Raw genomic sequence first — 8,955 nt, forward strand, 5'->3', positions numbered from 1 at the left:
TGCCATTTAATTTCGGCAGTGGAATTAAATGCTGTGGTCGTAAAGTCACAAAAAGTGAAAAAGTTAATATAGTAAAAAAATAAGATAATAAAAATTTTTTATCAAGGCACTGTTGTGGAAAAAATCAAAAATAAAAGGGTCCAAATGATGACAATTCCTTACAGAAAACTGACCCCAGTATCTTTTGTGAGGCACAAACGAGCAGTATTTCATTTTGGGAGCATTTGAAATCAAGGAGATCTGCAAATTCACAAGCTCTTGGTGACAGTTCAGGTGGAATCGGAGGAGTCTTTATGTGGGTTCCTCAGTAAAAAGAGTCCATGCGGCGTTCAAGTTGTAGGCAGCGTATAACGCAGCCATTACTCGTGACATTGTTAGCTCACCTCCGAGGTAATGAGTTGTCATCCTTACCCACAATCTCACAGACAGATGGCTGCATCAATGTCAATGAGGTCAAGAGGTTTTAGACCTCAACACTGTAGTAATTCTGAAAACTGTTTTTAGCTTGACATTCCTCACGGTCATATTGCCCTCCTACTCATATTTCTTCTCATTTCTCCTTTTTTCTTTTTTGCTGGCAGGTAGTTATTGAATTGAGTCAGAGCCTAAATATCAGCAGGTAGTCACTGTTGCATCATGTGATTGAGACAAACAACATTTTCCAGGAGAATTTCCCCATATAGTCATGTCATTAACACACCTGAGGATGCATAAAAGTTGCATAAAGTTTTGTCAGCAACCTTATTTAGAGAAATCCTGATTCAGAAAAATGACCAAGACTATCAGCATTTCAGAGAATCTGTAATAATTGTCAAAAATTTATGTGGATGTGGATGCAGTGCAGCTTCTTCTCCCATACAAACAATTCGACAATTCGAATTTTGTATGAATCTACACTGAATGACCAGCTGCTCTGTTGGCCCCATTTGTTTTTGCATTTCTCTGCCGTTGCAGATTCTCAGAAACTCCATGCTGTGTGTGCTTACATTTTATAACAATGTAAGCCTGCTGTTCAGGCAAAAAGCTGAGCAATCTGAATATAATAAGGTACAGACGTTTTTTGGTCTTGAACTAAACTACTGTACAATGATTACAAATTGTTTTTCAAAGAAATCTATTGTATCTCTACCTGAATCTGATATTATGCAAAATAAAAAAAGCTAAACTGTAAGAGTGAAAACTTTCAGTCAATGAAATAATTCCACCCACAGAGTATTCAAAATCTGTGCAGAACATTGTATTCAAAAACTGTAAAGTTTATGAAGCTAAACTGTGAAGTCACAGCAGTTCATAAGTTAAATGAGCTAAAAAAAACACAAAAAAAAAAACAAGCCAAAGCCAGCAGATTTACTAATGATAGCCTCAATGATAGGACTGGCATCTTGACCTACAATAGCTCTATGCAGTGTGAAAAAAACCCACTCCACCCAGTGTGAAAAAGCCTTCAGCAAGTTCTTTCAGAAATTACGGGATGTTCTCTTAAAGTTATAAAAAGTTGCCTAAACTGTCAAAGATGTCAATATCTAGAGCCATAGCCATAATGACCTGAATGAGCAGATATGGTAATAGATAAATGGTTGAAATAGCAGAAAATATGCTGAAGTAGGTGAAAAAGGGAGGAACTCAAGAGTGTGAATGCCTAATTGCATCACGGAAAGTTTAAATGATGATATAGTAAAGTTGCATTCCTCACATACAAGGACACGGATGTGGAACTGGTTTAAATGAAAAAAAACGTAAGTAACCTAAAATATTTCCCCCCATTTCCCAAATGGGGATATCTTTGCTCATAACTCATGGAGTCGTTATCAGTCAACTTGTGGTAAGATTTCAAATTGTAACCACAGTTAAAATCTGCATGTTTGTGCATTCCTGTGTGCATGAACCTTTATTCCCCCTGCTTTCACAAGTTCAAACATGAAAGAGAAGATAAAGATATGAAACATGTCATTGCATTAAGTTGCTTTAAGCTCCTTCCTGAGTGTCATTTTTGGATGTATGCTTGAGTTAAAAGTGATGTATTTTTGTTGTAACCCCCAAAATCCAGGGAATGCAGTACAGCGCCCATAGAAATTTTAAGTCAAGCTATGTTGTTTTTTTTCTCTTACTGCCTGAAGAACATTTTCACGGCAAAGTTATGCTTTTGATGATGTAGGCTTTTCTAATCAGTCATTTTCTGGAGCAGAATTTGCACATGAGGAAATCAGATGAACAAACAGTATGAACTGTTTCCATTCATGCTCAGCTGGAAAAAAAACATTTGATTTTAGTACAGAGCTGCACCTTTTATCTATAATATGTTGCCCCGACTGTTCTTTCAAGCTAAATTTCCATTAACATACAACATTGTCCGAAACATAAATGCACGCTAAAATTTATAGAATTTTATTAAAAAATGTCTGTACTTGTAATGTGACAATAAAATAAATAAATACAAAGGCTATGCATGCGTCAGCACTTTAAATGTATAAAATATATTGAATCTGTAAGAAAAGGGCGATATGTGGCTATGGAGGTTGTGGTGTTCACAGTCAGAGTGGACCAATTATGTTTAACTTCACTTTGGTCATGAGTGATTAACGCTCTCTGTGGGGTGAAAAAAAACCCAGATACATTTCATATTTCTAAAATCTTGGATGAAAATGTGAGTGAATTGTCTGATGATGCATTAGCATTCAAGCAGTTAATAGCAGGAGTGGAAAACCTTGGCTCAGCTGTCAGCTGCACCACAGTTTGATTGATTTCCCCAAACTTGATGGATTTCCAAGAGAACACAGATGTGTATAATTATTTCCCATCTTTTCAGAACATGTTCATTCTTCTTGTAAGTGGAAGTAAAGTGGTTTTCCATATTTCACAGTTCAGACTCTCCTTGCGACAGCAAATGAACGTCTGAGACAAATACGGGTTTTGTCATGTCTCTGAGCAAACAGGATTCAGTTTCTGCTCCATTTGCTTGTTTTATATGTTGCTTTGCGACTGTTATGATCCTTGATCTTTTCCCCATATTTTCATATTCTAAAAATAAACTTGTATTTGCTGTAGCTACATCAGTGCTGTTTAGGCAAAATCAAAAATCAAGCGAACTTTAAATGGGACTTCAGTTTTCTTCTTGCCTCTCTTGCAGGTTTGTGGAAAGCATAGGTAATAGTTGTTTTCTCAGCAGATTCTTCCACCTGAGCTGTAGATCTCTCCAGCTCCCCCAGAGTTACTGTGGCCCTTTTGTCTGCTTCTCTGATGAGCGCTCTCCTTGCCTATTCATTGCTCTTCTTAATGCAGTTTGCTAAACCTTCACAGAACAGCTGGACTGATACCGAGATTACATTTCCCTCCACTCCATCAACCTTTGAAATGACTTTTTATGATTTTATGTGTCAAGAAGTGAAAGTAATTGAAAACAAATGCATGCCACACTTCTCAGAATCATATTTTTAAACTAACATTTAAATACCACAAATCCCTTCCACTTCACCACCACATTGTGTTGGTCTATCCAATGAAGTCTCATTGAAATAAATTAAAGTTTGCAGTTGTCATTTGACAAAATGAGAAAATGTTCTTTCTCGTCCGGCTGCTCTTCCTCACTTTTGTCAAAATTTGACCCTATAAAACATATATTAATCATATGTTAGTTCATGGGGTGGAGGAGTCTTAAAAGTTCTGCTTTCCTTTCCTGTTTTCAACAGAAGTTTCCTGTCTTTAAACAGCCCCTCCTCACAAGTGCTCTGATTGATATCTGACCTCAGACTTCAGACACATTCAAGCATGATTTTTTAAGTGACTGTGTGTGAACAATAAATGAATGAGACAAAGGCGCACATTGTGGGCAGTAAAAGAGACAAAAACTGGGTCATTTCACACGGCCCCGTGACGGGCTCACAGAGAAGACTACAATGAGTACTCTTCCCAGCAGCGCCTACACGCAGGAGGACACATAGTAGCACAAAAGCAGCGAACCGACAGAGACGTGCTTGTCAGGTAATGTCCCACGTTCCTCCCTCTCATGGAGGGCTGTACGTCAAGCTCCGCTACTCTGAAAAACAAACGCCCACACATGTACACATGAAACTATCTACTTCCTCTGACCTATCATTTGACTGCCTTAGGCTATAAGAAAAAGACATTACTATACTTCTGCCTCCTCTCTTTCTCTCATACACATGAAAACACTTAGTTTCCATCTCTTAGAAACTAATTATAAAAAAGATGTGGGCTGATTAAGGGATTGATGTGTTTTAGACAAAGGAATGTTTGAGGAATTTGTTTCCAAGTCCCCCTGCAACCCAGTGTGCCCCACTGCACACACGCACACACACACACACACACACACACACACACACACACACACACACACACCTCTACTATGTGAACCCACAAAGGCAGGGAAATAAGTGTGAGCCCACTTGTTGTTATGAAGCAGGCATCGGTGTTGTTTTAGCTGCCAGGGGACATGTGATTTGCTCAGCCAAGGGTATGTTAAAGTGAGAGCATTAAGAATGTATGCAGGGTTTGCATAAAACCATCAAATGAACCCAAATGGACAACATTAAGGAGAAATGCTGCACATTCATGGACATGAATGGAATTGAAAGTTGCATGTTCTATTAAGACTCAGAGGGAGAATCTGATATAAGACAAAGACTGCAAAACTCTGCAGCCAATAGAGGACAACATGCAACTAAGAAACAAACAGCACTAATCATTAAATGTGGTTATCTACTATTGATGACATGTACAATCAGTGCAGTGAAGTACTCTTGAGTTCTGTAAACATTTTCACAGACTTTGTCATAACCTTTTAAATAATCTTTTAAAAGTGTTATCTCACCCAGTGCATAGGCTGGGTGAGATGATAACATAGTCTAGTTTGTACTTAAAAATCAATAACAGTGTGTTATTAGAGGCCAAGAAAGTGGCATTTTGTTATATTATGTGTTTGTATGTAGAAATACACAGCAAAGACTTGTTTTGGAGCATGGAGCTAACAGGTTTTCAGCCAACGGCGCGTTCCCATGTTTGTTGCCAAAGCACAATTTCATGTAACCAACTGTGTTATCTTTGTGATTTTTCATGGGTTCAAGCTAAAATAAATTGAAACTGTTTTCTTCACAGGTTGATAATAAAAAAGGCATTGTGAAATTTCCTGTCATTTGGACACTAAGCATTGTTTCATTTCATAAATTTAGGGGAGGTTTTAGCACTGAATAATTCATAGACTGGGGATTTGGTAAAAAGGAAGCATTCAGCTGTAAACGGTCAGATTGAATATCGCTTTAATAAAAACGTACAAGAAAGTCTGAGAACTAAAAAGAAAAGGGGAGGGAAGAAAATGGCAAATGATGAAACCCAAAGTTTTAAGATCTCAATATGGTGTCAGTCGTGCAGCTACAGTTCGTTGATTTCTCATAGAAAGGACTGGCTCGATACGCGTTTCCCATGTTGACAAGCAATGTGGGGCAGCAGTACAACATCACCTGGAAATTTTCAGCATGTAAGGTTTTGTCATAGTAATTCAGAAAAAGAAAAGAAGAAAAAAACATTCATTTTTACTTGCATGTTTGTAATTCAAGCTCTGAGTTGCGAAAAAGACCCGAAAGGCTTCCTGAGGTAGAAATCTCAAGTGTCAATCGATTGAATCAAAATCCAATATGGCTTCCACATATTTACAGTGTAGATATGACCGCAGAATATATTTGCATCTGCATCTGTTCTTTTCTTAGTTTTTTAGTCAGTCAACATCCAATAGTGCTGGGTCTATCCTCTGTTGTACTGAACATGTTTCCACACTGAATAAATAACATACAGCTCATAATGTTTGACGTCTGCTCTAAGAAAAACTTGCGGCCGTTCCCACTGGTTCTCCGAGTTCCACCTGGATCTCAGCTAAGTTAGCTATGATGATATTTCCAAATCCAAGCTCTGACTTCACAGGTAAATGCAGCATGAAGACACCAGCAGCTTGTTCCCAGTTCAGTGTTGTCAACTTTTCTGAGTATTCCTGAAAGCAGCTTTAGTACCAATACAGGTACTAAAATCTGGTACTTAGAGGACAACTAAGAAGCACACATGCCAGACAATCATATAGCTATAGCTAGGTATAGGCCATTCATAGAGGAAAAGAGGTTGTAACTTTTAGAAAATTTTCAAAATTGATTTGGTGTTTTTTGTTTTTGTTTTGCATCACAAGTTTCAACATTTTTCAGCTGTTTAACGAAGGCTGTCAGCCTATGCAGTTATTTCTGTGTAAAAAAAAAAAAAAAGTGTGCCGTTGTGCAGACTGGATGGTGCAATCCAGACTGTAATTTTTTTCTAAAGGCTTCCCCACTTTCATCGAGTCTCATGAAACATTTGGTGATATTTGTTTTTGCATCATTGCCTTTCCCTCCAAAATGAGTGCCGCCACACACTGACGCTCTCGCTCAAATTAGCCACCTACCAATGCCGAGACAAAGTGAAGCACACACATACTGGGGTAAAACACACTTTGGTTATAGCAGCTTTGTAGTCTGTTTTGCACTAATTACTGTTGGAGAAAATGCACTGTTGCAGGTTTCTGTGAGTTTTCCTTTCTCGTGGGAGTTCTTCCTTTCATTTTCCTGCTTGTTACAGATCCAGCTCAGGTATACCGAACTCATCGCTCTGAGAGATTTCTATACATGAGGTTAAACATCAAGCTTTCCTGAAGACTGCAGCATGTCCAATTAATTACTGTATAGGAAGTGACAGTGTCTGTTTAAGTTACTGCCACTCCGAGTCCATTATAAACAGCTTTTTACTACCTAAATGAGTTCAGTTTGTAGTGAGCACACACACTTCCTCCTTCTATCCTGTTGGCGTCAGCAGACGGATTTTATGTCATCCATTAGCCATGGATGAATTGTTACTGTCTGCCGAGGCTTATGGTTGAGGGGGATGTGTTTGCAGCAACAAAAAATGCTGCATCTGTACACATAGTGTAGGTCCTCGAGGACATCTCCAAAGGAGCGCAGCATATTCTATTCGAACTGCAAGTCAGTTTTGAAGACACATTCTCTACACATTCTCCTGGGGTCCCGCTGTTCGGTGTGTGATCCAGGTTCCTTTGACCGCTTGGACCGATACGCCACAGCGGAGGGACAAGGAAGCTCATTTGAGGTTACCTCAGTGTATGTGCAGGTAATTGTTCAAATGAAGTCCTCCAGTTGAAAATTCTTCAAACTAAAACTATCTGACAGGTAATTTACTATATAGATTTTTTTTTAGTAATTTGGTTTCTCGAGATTTTGTTTGTCCCAACTGTAGCACACAGGCCAACACATGTCTCCAGCTAAAGTATTCTTGTGTATTTCTTTTTTTCTTTACTGAATCAAAGCCATAAACTTCAGGTTGGTTTATTGGGATTTGATGCCCATAAATACAATCCACTAATGCAAGTAATCCACTAAAAAACAGCTCAAACCCAGTTAGTATTGCTGGAATTGTAAAACTGGATTTAGGTGTGAACTTTGGAACTTTGGAACATTGAAACATAAATAGACTTTCATATAAACTGGAGGTCTTCACAAGACCCACATGTCCTGCATGTTTTCTTGCTGCTTTACACCTGATTTAACAAACTTCTGGATCAATTCAAGTAAAGGTAACTGACTGAAGGGCCTTAAATACAAAATGTGAGATGAAATATTGAAAAGCCATTTATAATTTTTCTTCCACATTACAATTACACACTACTAATCAGATAAAATTCCAATAAATACACTGAAGTTTGGGACTGTAACATGATAAATTGTGGAAAAGTTCAGGTGGTGTGAACACTTTTGGTCCTCAATATGCAACTGTCCACAGAGCTGAAGGTAATGTATAAACTGTAGTCTTGCATTTCCCATAGAAAAAGGGACACCCTTTACTACTGCTAACATGGAGAGAAGAAGAATTTTTGTAGAGTTGCATTTTGAAGAATGGCCTTCAGAGAGACAAATGTTACTCCAGCTAAAACAGCTTGAGGTTTTCTAAGGAAGCAGCTCACAAATGAGGTGACCCTTCTCATCTTTTCTTTCATCTTCAAGCCCTCGGAACAAGAATTAATAGCATGTATTTTACATGCAATAACAACAGACAGGCAACTCATTTCATGTTCTCTGTATTCATTTAATGTGCCCTGCAGAACCCATCCGTGAATGAGTCAGGCTTCCAACAGTCGAGTTGTTTCTCCACAAGAAAAACCAACCTTGAATTTAAGTAATTCTATTCCTCCTCTGGAACCGATAAAGAATAACTTCTTAAAATAATTTAGTGTAGTTGCTGCCAGACTGAGCTTGTGCTATCACGATTGAAAAAAAGCCACCATTCAGTGTCTCCTCCTTCATAAAGAATTTCCCTTTAACATAGCTTCTACTTCATAGAGCTAACATATGGAAATCACTGTGTGAAACTGTTTTGCTGGTCAATTTGAATATCTTGAAAACAGGGAGATGGTACAATTTGTTTCTACACATGCCCAGAGTTTGATTCAAGGACTTTTCTGCAATACAAATACCAAATGTATCTGTGTTTACTTGCTTTTTACCATCTTTACAGAACCTTGCAATGACACAGCTTTGACGTCGTTAGATATCAACTGATCAGGAAAAGGGACATTTAGCAAAGAGACACTTAATAGCAGTATTAGAGCTAACTGTTACACTGTTCATACGTGACGACGCAATAACTTCAGTTCAGACAAACCCTTGCTCTTTCAGCTAACTTTTCACTGACGTTCAGTAAAATCTGAACATTTTGATACCTGTTTTGCAAAATAAAGAAAGGTTATTGCAAAGTCACAAAGTAGTGGCATTTTTAGTGCTTGTGGTTAAGATTTAACAAGTTATGTAATATAACTTTGTTTCTAGATTTTATTATAAATTGTGTAAACCTGAGTGAACACGAGACCGTAATCAAAATATTCAAGTCCCTTAAGCTTTTTCACTTTAGTCATGT

This window comes from Poeciliopsis prolifica, unplaced genomic scaffold, assembly GCF_027474105.1.
Source record: "Poeciliopsis prolifica strain line A6 unplaced genomic scaffold, Auburn_PproV2 SCAFFOLD017, whole genome shotgun sequence".
NCBI lineage: Eukaryota > Metazoa > Chordata > Actinopteri > Cyprinodontiformes > Poeciliidae > Poeciliopsis > Poeciliopsis prolifica.